We start from the raw sequence: 12,318 nt of genomic DNA on the forward strand, positions 1-12,318 counted from the left end.
GTGTCCTTCATTGAAGCGTACTGAAGAGTGGAAGTATTTAGGTATCCGGTTCACTGCGGATGGGCGGGCTCAATATAGTCCAGCAGACGACCTCGGTCCGAAGCTGTTAAGATTAACAAGAGCCCCTCTGAAACCACAACAGAAGTTATTTGCACATAGGACTGTCCTTATCCCACAACTCTATCACCAACTAACACTTGGGAGTGTGATGATAGGCGTCCTAGGAAAATGTGACAGATTGGTACGGCAATTCGTAAGGAGATGGTTAGATCTCCCACTGGATGTACCAGTTGCGTACTTTCACGCCCCCCACACTTGTGGGGGTCTCGGGATTCCGTCAATTAGATGGATAGCACCGATGCTTCGTCTGAAGCGATTGAGCAATATTAAATGGCCCCACCTCGAACAATCCGAGGTAGCTAGCTCTTTCATTGACGACGAATTGCAAAGGGCTCGAGATAGATTAAAGGCGGAAAATGTGCAGCGGTGTTCGCGTCCAGAGATTGACTCGTATTTCGCAAATAGGTTGTACATGTCTGTTGATGGTTGCGGTCTCCGTGAAGCAGGTCATTATGGCCCGCAACATGGATGGGTGAGTCAGCCCACGCGCTTGCTAACAGGAAAGGAATATTTGCACGGTGTCAAATTGCGGATAAATGCCCTACCCTCGAAGTCTCGTACGACGAGGGGAAGGCACGAATTGGAGAGACGGTGTCGTGCAGGATGTGATGCTCCCGAGACAACAAACCACATCTTGCAAAAATGCTATCGTACGCATGGGAGGCGGGTAGCTAGACACAACAGCGTAGTAAATGCCGTCAAGCGGGGACTTGAACGGAAAGGCTGCGTTGCCCATGTCGAACCAAGTCTGCAATGCGACTCGGGCTTAAATAAACCGGACCTGGTGGGAATCCGACAGAATCACATTTATGTGATAGACGTTCAGGTTGTGACAGACGGACATTCCTTAGACCAAGCGCACCAGCGCAAGGTCGAAAGGTACGACAGAGCTGACATAAGATCACAAATGCGGCGATTTTTCGGAGTGACAGGTGAAATCGAGTTTCATTCCGTTACACTCAACTGGAGAGGAATCTGGAGTGGTCAGTCGGTAAAACGATTGATTGCAAAAGATCTCCTCATCGCTGAAGATACCAAACTCATCAGCGTCAGAGCAGTAAACGGCGGAGTGACGTCTTTTAAATATTTCATGTATTGTGCTGGGTATACTCGAAGCTAGATGTACTAACCTCTAGTTTCTCTATACTTTTGCCTGCTACCTTGGCATTACATCTAAAAAGGTACAAACATCGCATTGGCAAAAAGAGGTGGTTTTAGTACATAGGCGCTGTGGGACTTCATTGTCCCGATGATGCAGCGAATCGTGCATACGAGATTGTCCAGTAGTTGGTTGCTCGTATCTTTAGAAGATTTCCTTCCTCGGCGATCAAAAAAAAAAAAAAAAAAAAAAAAATAGCCAAATGTCTCGTCATCTAATTAGTGACGCGCATGAATGGATTAACGAGATTCCTACTGTCCCTATCTACTCAGTCTTGTTTGGACTATCGTTGCGTGCGGTTGTGTCGCGGTCGTTTGATTTACGAATCTTGAACGCAAATCAGATTGCATAAGTGCAAAACAGAGACACCGATTGAAACGGTGAAGTGCTCACTTGTCGTAAACAAGTGGATTAGTGTGCCAAGCAAAAATTTGTTTCGAATTTTTTCGTGGCACGAATTATTCGTGTAGATACGTTGTCATGGACGGATCCATGAAACGCAGTGGAAGCACCATCAGCGTGATGAGCGCTTCCAGCGTTCTTGAAAGCGCCCGCAGCGCTACGTCATGTGTTGAGTCGGCCGCGGAGTCGATGAATGTCACTGGTAGTGACACCGTTGATGAGTCGGGCGCCGAGATGACGGTCGTCGTCGGTAAGCGGGAGAAGAAGGCGCGGAAAGCGAAGGCTCGCTCGGCTCGTTCGTCGCCGGTGCTGGAGCAAGTCGCCCCGTCGCGAAAAGCCGCATCTGGACAGCGTGTCCATGCCCGCCCCCGCCGCGCCCCCCGTGAAGCCAGCCAAACGTAAGGCTGCCCCCGCTGCTGCTTCTCCTGAAAGTCCAGCCGCTGGACCAGCCGAGGCGGAGATACCGCGAAGCGGAGCGTGGCGAATTGTCGCCGGTGGCTCGTCTGCGATTCTCGCAGAGATTGACGCCTCAGGGCAAGCCATTAGAAATGCCATGATTGGCATGGAGCCAGTAGCTGCATCGCAGCTATCGTCTGCTATCAGACGCTTGGAGGAGTTGGCGACATCGCTGACCCTCAGGAACGCTCTGTTGGAAGCGGCAGAGAGCAAACCTGCTGCACAGCCGCCCACCACCCCTGTTGCTGCGCATATTGCTGCGTACAATGCTGCCTTCCCCGCGGTCACCGCCAGAGCTGCTGCCGTTGTCCCCGTCCCCGGAGTGCCGGTCACCGCGCCACGGATCAGCAAGCCAGCTGAGACGTGGTCCGCGGTGGTCACGAGTCGGGACCCGAACGTGTCCAGCAAGCAAGTGGCCGAGCGGGTGATGAAGGAGGTCGCACCGACGCTGGGAGTGCGTGTACATGAAGTACGCGAACTCAGGAGCGGAGGCGCTGTCATCCGCACGCCGTCGGTTGTCGAAATACAGCGGGTGGTAGCGAATAAGAAGTTCGCAGAAGTTGGACTGAATGTCCAACAGAAGAAGGCGGCAAGACCTTCCCTGAAGGTGATGGAGGTTGACACCAAACTCACCCGGGAGGTCTTCATGCAGCAGTTGTATGAAAACAACTTCAAAGAGATGACGGTAGAGTCCTTTAAAAAGGCAGTGCACATGGTGTCAAAGCCATGGGTCGCGCAAGAAGGCAAGAGAGTGAACGTCTCCATCGAGGTAGACGACTCGATTGCGTCCTTGCTGGAAGGCCGTGAGAGGTTCTACATTCAGTGGTTCAGCTACAGGTTCCGCTGGATCGTAAGGACCCACGTATGCCACAGATGCGCAGGCTACGACCATAAGGTGGCCCAGTGTGGTGCAACAGAGGCGACAGATTGTCGCTTTAATGGAAGGCCATCGGGGCATTTAATGCTCTCGGTGTGCGTATGCGTGGTTTCGGCCACTCCTTTGCGTTGCTGCAGAAGCCCCACACAGACTTGGATGGCCGAATAATTGGATTCCCAGCCGGGATGAAAATTTTCGGTAGTCGAATCTTCGAGGGACACCGAAGGAACTCTGCCGTCATCATCGACGATCCAGATGCCATCTGCCTACCGGTCGAGTCGCTAATCACCGAGGCTGGAGTATGCGTGAGGGTCACGGGTAAATTTGGCTCTATTTACCTGACCTCACTGTACTGCCATGCACATGTTGAGTTGATGGGCGCTTTCCAGTACATGGATGCCATACTGCTACTGGCGAGCAGTACTCCGGTCATCCTCTGCCTAGATGCTGCTGAAGGCAAGAAGGATGCACTGGCTCATCGGTCACAGATCGCAGCTCAGCATATCAAACAAGGTGCTGCTGTATAACGCTATACTGAAGCCCATTTGGACATACGGCATTCAGCTATGGGGCACGGCAAGCCATTCCAACGTTGAAATCCTGCAAAGATTTCAAAACAAGCTTCTGCGCAAACTGTTGTGCGCCCCGTTCTACGTCCGAAACTCAGTCCTGCATAGGGACTTGAATATACCATCAGTCCACAGGGAGATTCCCAGATATGGGGTCCGCCACCTCGGCAGACTCACCAGTCACACCAACAGGCTTGCAGCTGACCTAACAGACGATCATTGTCTTCGCAGGCTGAAGAGGTTGCATCCCCTTGACCTCCCCTTCCAGACAGACCACAATTGGTAGTGCTAGCCGCACCTCTTTAATTTCGGGCACTGAAGAGTGATGACCCCAAATCAACAAATCCTGCAGCGGCCTTTCATTTGATTGTATTTCAATGTAATGTACTATGGTTGTCAACAAATTTAATTATTGTCCTACAATGGACAGATTTTAAATATACTTACATACAAAAAAAAAACAAAAAAAATATGTATTTTTATAAATACCATTAAATTTCATTATAATAAATAAATAAATAGACATTGCCGATTATAAATGCATAAGACATATGTATTTAAGAATTTTACCAATATTACATATTTTTTTTTTTTTTTTTTTTTTTGTTTAACGGGGATCTCCTATTTACAATCTGTCCGATTTGTGGACAATAAGTAAATTATGGGGCGTGACAGTGACTTAGGGAATTGAATTTTACAACAAATATAACAGACTATGATGTTTAGGCAAAATCATCGTTAAGGTTAGGGTATTTAGGGTTATGTTGGTGGGGGGAAGGGTGGCGTTGGTGGTGAGAGCCAGTGAGCTGATCACTCCTCGCGGGCTGGTAGGTCCAATGGATGGAGTCTTCTTAGGCTGCACAAGTTGAAAGGGGAGAAGGCATTAGCTACATGAGTGGCAAACTCCTCTGCCTTTTCCTCTGGTGATCTGCACCAGTCTCCGTTGGTACCTCGAGTAGGAACTTTCCTGCTTGTAGGTCTTTTGAGGTATCTCGTCGCATTCCATAGACTTTTCTCAGAGTTGTTGGGCTCGAGGTTCTCTAGATATTCAGCAATAGCTGCATTTCTTTGATCAAAGGATAGAGTCTGGATTGCGACTGAGTTGCCAAACTCTTCGAAGTCTTCTCTTACTCCTGATTGCATCTGATATCTCAATTGACCAGGCAAACTTGTCCCTTTGGTTGCAACGGGGTTGTGTGGCTCGTGCAGGTGGTGTGCAAGAGGTAGCAGCTTCACAAATGTCGAGGGTAAGTTTTTCGACGGTTTCATCAATGTCCCCGCCAGAATTGAGGCAAACTGATGGGTTGACTACGTCCTCTAAGATGGATTGGAAGAGTTCAATGTTAGAGTTTCCCCTAAGCAGCCGAGTGTTGCGTTTCTTGACTTCAGCAGGGATGTCTACCCAGATTTTAATTGCGCTGTGGTCAGACAGCAGGTCTGGTTCATCAGCCACGACGATTCTGCTGAGGTGAATGCCTCTGGTAATAACAATGTCTAAGACATCAGGAACCTTGTTTGGGTCGGTTGGCCAGTATGTTGGCTGACCAGTTGAGGCGATCTTCAGGTTGAGCGTGTTGACACAAGGTCTGAGGGCAATTCCCTTGGGGTTGTTTAGCCTTGAGCCCCACCATGAGTGCTTGGCATTGAAGTCACCTGCAATGAGGAACCTGTTGCCGAAAGTGCTCAGGCCTTGGTGAAACATTTGCGTGTCGACTGCGTGTCGTGGAGGGATGTAGCATGAAGCAATTGTCAGGAGTCCGAGTGATGTGCTGATGACTATTGATGCAGCTTGCAGCCAAGGAAGAGTTAACGGAGCATTCTCAGTGTATTTTGTTGTGGATTTTATAAGTATGGCAGCACCACCTCTGGCGTTGCCGCTCGGATGATTCGCCTGAAGCAAATCAAATCCCTGGATTTTGAAGTAGGATCTGTCGGTAAGGTGTGTTTCACATAGGAGCATTATGTCAGTGCGGTTGCGTTTTAAATAAATGTCGATTTCTGCCCAGCTTTTGCATAGGCCGTTGACATTCCAAGATACAAGTTTGAGTCCTATTTGCATAAGGCTGCCATTAGGGAGGTGAACATTTGAGTCATCTGAACCAATTGAGCATGCATGACCTTGATGATTTGCTCCAGCTGGGAGGATTGGGAGTTGGGTTCCCGGAGCGGGGGAAGGGGTGGAAGGTTGAATCCTGTTGTAGGAATGTTACCAGGGAAGGAAGCGCCTTTGGCAGCGTTGGCATATGACAATCCAGATGAGACATGCTTAGTGTAAGCATTCTGCATGGTTGCGTTGTTGGTTTTCGTGGGTTGGTTTGCTGTTCGCAGTGTGTTCTTGGCCACTTCCTTATACACTCTGCAGCCTTTGTAGGAGGCAGTGTGGTTACCGTTGCAGTGAACGCATTTGGCTGGGGCTTCCTTGACTTTTGTGCACATTGAAGATATGTGGTTGCCTGCGCACTTGACACATCGGGCAGGCATGTTGCAGAAGTGCTGTGTGTGCCTAAATTCCTGGCATTTGTGGCATTGAACGACGTTTCTGACCTTACGAGGGGGCTCTATGGCTACGACTGCGTTGCAAAGGCGCTTGATGGAAAATACTTCTTTGTTGTTAACGGCTGGCTCGAAGTCGACGAAAAAAATGGGCATGGGGACCTTTGTGTGTCTATTTTTGGCGTTGATGATATGCCGAACTGGGTGTCCAAGAGTTGCCAATTCCTCTCGGATGTCTTCAAGGGAGGTGGTATGATGCAGGTGCCTGATCACCGCTCTGTAGGCTCTTTCTTGCTTCAGCTGGTAGCAGTAGAACGATCTATTATCGGCTTCCAGGGCTGCTATGAGGAGCTTGTAGTCTCGAGCATTGGCAGTCATCACGCGGACCTCGCCGTCTTTACCTGCCTTGTAGGAGTAGTCCTTACCGATAGATTTCTTAATGAATTTTTGCATTTCGGCAATGTTTGAAACAGCCGGAATAAAAATGGGCGGGGTCTTGGGTTCACCACGTTTGTTGCCTGTGGTATCAGCAGCGGGGGTGACACCCGGGTTGGTGTTGGTTTCTGCAAGCAGAGCAAAACTGTTGGTGTTGTTCGTAGACAGGTCTTTGTCCTTGGTTTGGGCTTTGCGCAGGACTTCGCCGTGCTCTGGCGAACCGTCATCGGATTCAGATTCAGATTCCACCGACATGGATGAATCCGAGCTGCTCGATGAAGACCTTTGTTGACAAACGTTCTTCTTGCGCTTTATTTTGGGAGAGGCTCCTTTTCGTTTTGCCGGAACTGTTTTCCAGATTTGTCCTTGCCAGGGTGCTGATGTGGCATTAATACTGCCGCTTGGTGCTTCATTATTGCTCATAATGACGGAGAGTTGAGGCAAAGTTTATGGGCAAAGCCCACAAGTATGCTGCACTTTTTACAATTTTATTTTTGTTTGCGCACTAAGTATGCAATAGTTTTTGTGTTAGGTTCAGTGATTGGCTGACCAATCAGGAGTAAGTAACGGGACCGACTAATGTTGATTAGCGTGCTCCGCAACAACAGTTATTATTTGGTTTTGTTTTGATATTTTCTTCTCGATTACCGTTTGTTATTACTGGGATTTATCCGCACACACGTCCGTTTGGTTTGGAGATCGCAACAAGACTGATAAAAATACATATGAAAATTTATTGTTGAGTGGTACCTTCAAACATAAATGGTCAATTTCGAGAGTATGGGGCACAAAACCTACTTAGGTGGTGTGATGTCGAGCATGGTCAGTCATATGTAATATTGGTAAAATTCTTAAATACATATGTCTTATGCATTTATAATCGGCAATGTCTATTTATTTATTTATTATAATGAAATTTAATGGTATTTATAAAAATACATATGAAAATTTATTGTTGAGTGGTACCTTCATATATAAATGGTCCATTTCGAGAGTATGTGGCACAAAACCTACTCATGATGAACAGTGGTTGTTCAGTCATGTTGAAGGCTGCTCTACTTCAAAAGATAATGAAAAAGCCTACCAAAGTATTCTAAGGTGTATGATGAAACGATCTTAGGATCGTTCTCTCTGCTGAAGTTTATTCACTGGTTATATTTGGATTTATCGTTAATACTTGAGTAAAGATTATGGGCATTAAATTAGTTCTTAGTTTAATTGTTCATAATCTTTAACCTTTTATATAAGAAGAGTAAATAAGTATGCATCATAAATCTTGTTATGTTTGCAACTTAAATAATATGTCACTTATATAGAGCAAAAATTTTTCCATTATTAAAATCAAATTATTATTATTGAATTAATTTCTTATAATTATAAAACACTCATCTCACTTAATGTGAATGATGGTTTTACTTGATATATAATTTCACGCATTAAATGTCAAATTCAAGTTAAATTTTAAATTTAATATCAAAATACAAATGTTTATTTTCTTTTGAAATGAGCAAAATTAAAGCAAATGTGATTATATATTTTGTAAGTGTCAAAATAAAGATATTTTTGAACAAATTTATTAAATATATTCAATTAATGAAAAACGAAAATGAACGCTATTAAATTATGGCCGTATTCGTAGAATGTTACCACAAATAATATATGTATTTTAATTTATTTTATTCAAAAATATATCATATTGTCAAGTATCTTTAAATATTTAAAAATATGTGTTTGTTAAAAATCATAAAACTTATCGTTATTTAACAACACATTTAATGAATAACATTATTCTGGTTGATCCTGCCAGTAGTTATATGCTTGTCTCAAAGATTAAGCCATGCATGTCTAAGTACACACGAATTAAAAGTGAAACCGCAAAAGGCTCATTATATCAGTTATGGTTCCTTAGATCGTTAACAGTTACTTGGATAACTGTGGTAATTCTAGAGCTAATACATGCAATTAAAACACGGACCTTCTGGGACGTGTGCTTTTATTAGACTAAAACCAAGCGATCAATTGATCGTTATATTGGTAGAACTCTAGATAACATGCAGATCGTATGGTCTTGTACCGACGACAGATCTTTCAATTGTCTGCCCTATCAACTTTTGATGGTAGTATCTAGAACTACCATGGTTAAAACGGGTAACGGGGAATCAGGGTTGGATTCCGGTCATCCTCTGCCTAGATGCTGCTGAAGGCAAGAAGGATGCACTGGCTCATCGGTCACAGATCGCAGCTCAGCATATCAAACAAGGTGCTGCTGTATAACGCTATACTGAAGCCCATTTGGACATACGGCATTCAGCTATGGGGCACGGCAAGCCATTCCAACGTTGAAATCCTGCAAAGATTTCAAAACAAGCTTCTGCGCAAACTGTTGTGCGCCCCGTTCTACGTCCGAAACTCAGTCCTGCATAGGGACTTGAATATACCATCAGTCCACAGGGAGATTCCCAGATATGGGGTCCGCCACCTCGGCAGACTCACCAGTCACACCAACAGGCTTGCAGCTGACCTAACAGACGATCATTGTCTTCGCAGGCTGAAGAGGTTGCATCCCCTTGACCTCCCCTTCCAGACAGACCACAATTGGTAGTGCTAGCCGCACCTCTTTAATTTCGGGCACTGAAGAGTGATGACCCCAAATCAACAAATCCTGCAGCGGCCTTTCATTTGATTGTATTTCAATGTAATGTACTATGGTTGTCAACAAATTTAATTATTGTCCTACAATGGACAGATTTTAAATATACTTACATACAAAAAAAAACAAAAAAAATATGTATTTTATAAATACCATTAAATTTCATTATAATAAATAAATAAATAGACATTGCCGATTATAAATGCATAAGACATATGTATTTAAGAATTTTACCAATATTACATATTTTTTTTTTTTTTTTTTTTTTTGTTTAACGGGGATCTCCTATTTACAATCTGTCCGATTTGTGGACAATAAGTAAATTATGGGGCGTGACAGTGACTTAGGGAATTGAATTTTACAACAAATATAACAGACTATGATGTTTAGGCAAAATCATCGTTAAGGTTAGGGTATTTAGGGTTATGTTGGTGGGGGGAAGGGTGGCGTTGGTGGTGAGAGCCAGTGAGCTGATCACTCCTCGCGGGCTGGTAGGTCCAATGGATGGAGTCTTCTTAGGCTGCACAAGTTGAAAGGGGAGAAGGCATTAGCTACATGAGTGGCAAACTCCTCTGCCTTTTCCTCTGGTGATCTGCACCAGTCTCCGTTGGTACCTCGAGTAGGAACTTTCCTGCTTGTAGGTCTTTTGAGGTATCTCGTCGCATTCCATAGACTTTTCTCAGAGTTGTTGGGCTCGAGGTTCTCTAGATATTCAGCAATAGCTGCATTTCTTTGATCAAAGGATAGAGTCTGGATTGCGACTGAGTTGCCAAACTCTTCGAAGTCTTCTCTTACTCCTGATTGCATCTGATATCTCAATTGACCAGGCAAACTTGTCCCTTTGGTTGCAACGGGGTTGTGTGGCTCGTGCAGGTGGTGTGCAAGAGGTAGCAGCTTCACAAATGTCGAGGGTAAGTTTTTCGACGGTTTCATCAATGTCCCCGCCAGAATTGAGGCAAACTGATGGGTTGACTACGTCCTCTAAGATGGATTGGAAGAGTTCAATGTTAGAGTTTCCCCTAAGCAGCCGAGTGTTGCGTTTCTTGACTTCAGCAGGGATGTCTACCCAGATTTTAATTGCGCTGTGGTCAGACAGCAGGTCTGGTTCATCAGCCACGACGATTCTGCTGAGGTGAATGCCTCTGGTAATAACAATGTCTAAGACATCAGGAACCTTGTTTGGGTCGGTTGGCCAGTATGTTGGCTGACCAGTTGAGGCGATCTTCAGGTTGAGCGTGTTGACACAAGGTCTGAGGGCAATTCCCTTGGGGTTGTTTAGCCTTGAGCCCCACCATGAGTGCTTGGCATTGAAGTCACCTGCAATGAGGAACCTGTTGCCGAAAGTGCTCAGGCCTTGGTGAAACATTTGCGTGTCGACTGCGTGTCGTGGAGGGATGTAGCATGAAGCAATTGTCAGGAGTCCGAGTGATGTGCTGATGACTATTGATGCAGCTTGCAGCCAAGGAAGAGTTAACGGAGCATTCTCAGTGTATTTTGTTGTGGATTTTATAAGTATGGCAGCACCACCTCTGGCGTTGCCGCTCGGATGATTCGCCTGAAGCAAATCAAATCCCTGGATTTTGAAGTAGGATCTGTCGGTAAGGTGTGTTTCACATAGGAGCATTATGTCAGTGCGGTTGCGTTTTAAATAAATGTCGATTTCTGCCCAGCTTTTGCATAGGCCGTTGACATTCCAAGATACAAGTTTGAGTCCTATTTGCATAAGGCTGCCATTAGGGAGGTGAACATTTGAGTCATCTGAACCAATTGAGCATGCATGACCTTGATGATTTGCTCCAGCTGGGAGGATTGGGAGTTGGGTTCCCGGAGCGGGGGAAGGGGTGGAAGGTTGAATCCTGTTGTAGGAATGTTACCAGGGAAGGAAGCGCCTTTGGCAGCGTTGGCATATGACAATCCAGATGAGACATGCTTAGTGTAAGCATTCTGCATGGTTGCGTTGTTGGTTTTCGTGGGTTGGTTTGCTGTTCGCAGTGTGTTCTTGGCCACTTCCTTATACACTCTGCAGCCTTTGTAGGAGGCAGTGTGGTTACCGTTGCAGTGAACGCATTTGGCTGGGGCTTCCTTGACTTTTGTGCACATTGAAGATATGTGGTTGCCTGCGCACTTGACACATCGGGCAGGCATGTTGCAGAAGTGCTGTGTGTGCCTAAATTCCTGGCATTTGTGGCATTGAACGACGTTTCTGACCTTACGAGGGGGCTCTATGGCTACGACTGCGTTGCAAAGGCGCTTGATGGAAAATACTTCTTTGTTGTTAACGGCTGGCTCGAAGTCGACGAAAAAAATGGGCATGGGGACCTTTGTGTGTCTATTTTTGGCGTTGATGATATGCCGAACTGGGTGTCCAAGAGTTGCCAATTCCTCTCGGATGTCTTCAAGGGAGGTGGTATGATGCAGGTGCCTGATCACCGCTCTGTAGGCTCTTTCTTGCTTCAGCTGGTAGCAGTAGAACGATCTATTATCGGCTTCCAGGGCTGCTATGAGGAGCTTGTAGTCTCGAGCATTGGCAGTCATCACGCGGACCTCGCCGTCTTTACCTGCCTTGTAGGAGTAGTCCTTACCGATAGATTTCTTAATGAATTTTTGCATTTCGGCAATGTTTGAAACAGCCGGAATAAAAATGGGCGGGGTCTTGGGTTCACCACGTTTGTTGCCTGTGGTATCAGCAGCGGGGGTGACACCCGGGTTGGTGTTGGTTTCTGCAAGCAGAGCAAAACTGTTGGTGTTGTTCGTAGACAGGTCTTTGTCCTTGGTTTGGGCTTTGCGCAGGACTTCGCCGTGCTCTGGCGAACCGTCATCGGATTCAGATTCAGATTCCACCGACATGGATGAATCCGAGCTGCTCGATGAAGACCTTTGTTGACAAACGTTCTTCTTGCGCTTTATTTTGGGAGAGGCTCCTTTTCGTTTTGCCGGAACTGTTTTCCAGATTTGTCCTTGCCAGGGTGCTGATGTGGCATTAATACTGCCGCTTGGTGCTTCATTATTGCTCATAATGACGGAGAGTTGAGGCAAAGTTTATGGGCAAAGCCCACAAGTATGCTGCACTTTTTACAATTTTATTTTTGTTTGCGCACTAAGTATGCAATAGTTTTTGTGTTAGGTTCAGTGATTGGCTGACCAATCAGGAGTAAGT

The sequence above is a fragment of the Drosophila willistoni genome, unplaced genomic scaffold (assembly GCF_018902025.1).
Source record: "Drosophila willistoni isolate 14030-0811.24 unplaced genomic scaffold, UCI_dwil_1.1 Seg609, whole genome shotgun sequence".
Classification (NCBI taxonomy): Eukaryota; Metazoa; Arthropoda; class Insecta; order Diptera; family Drosophilidae; genus Drosophila; species Drosophila willistoni.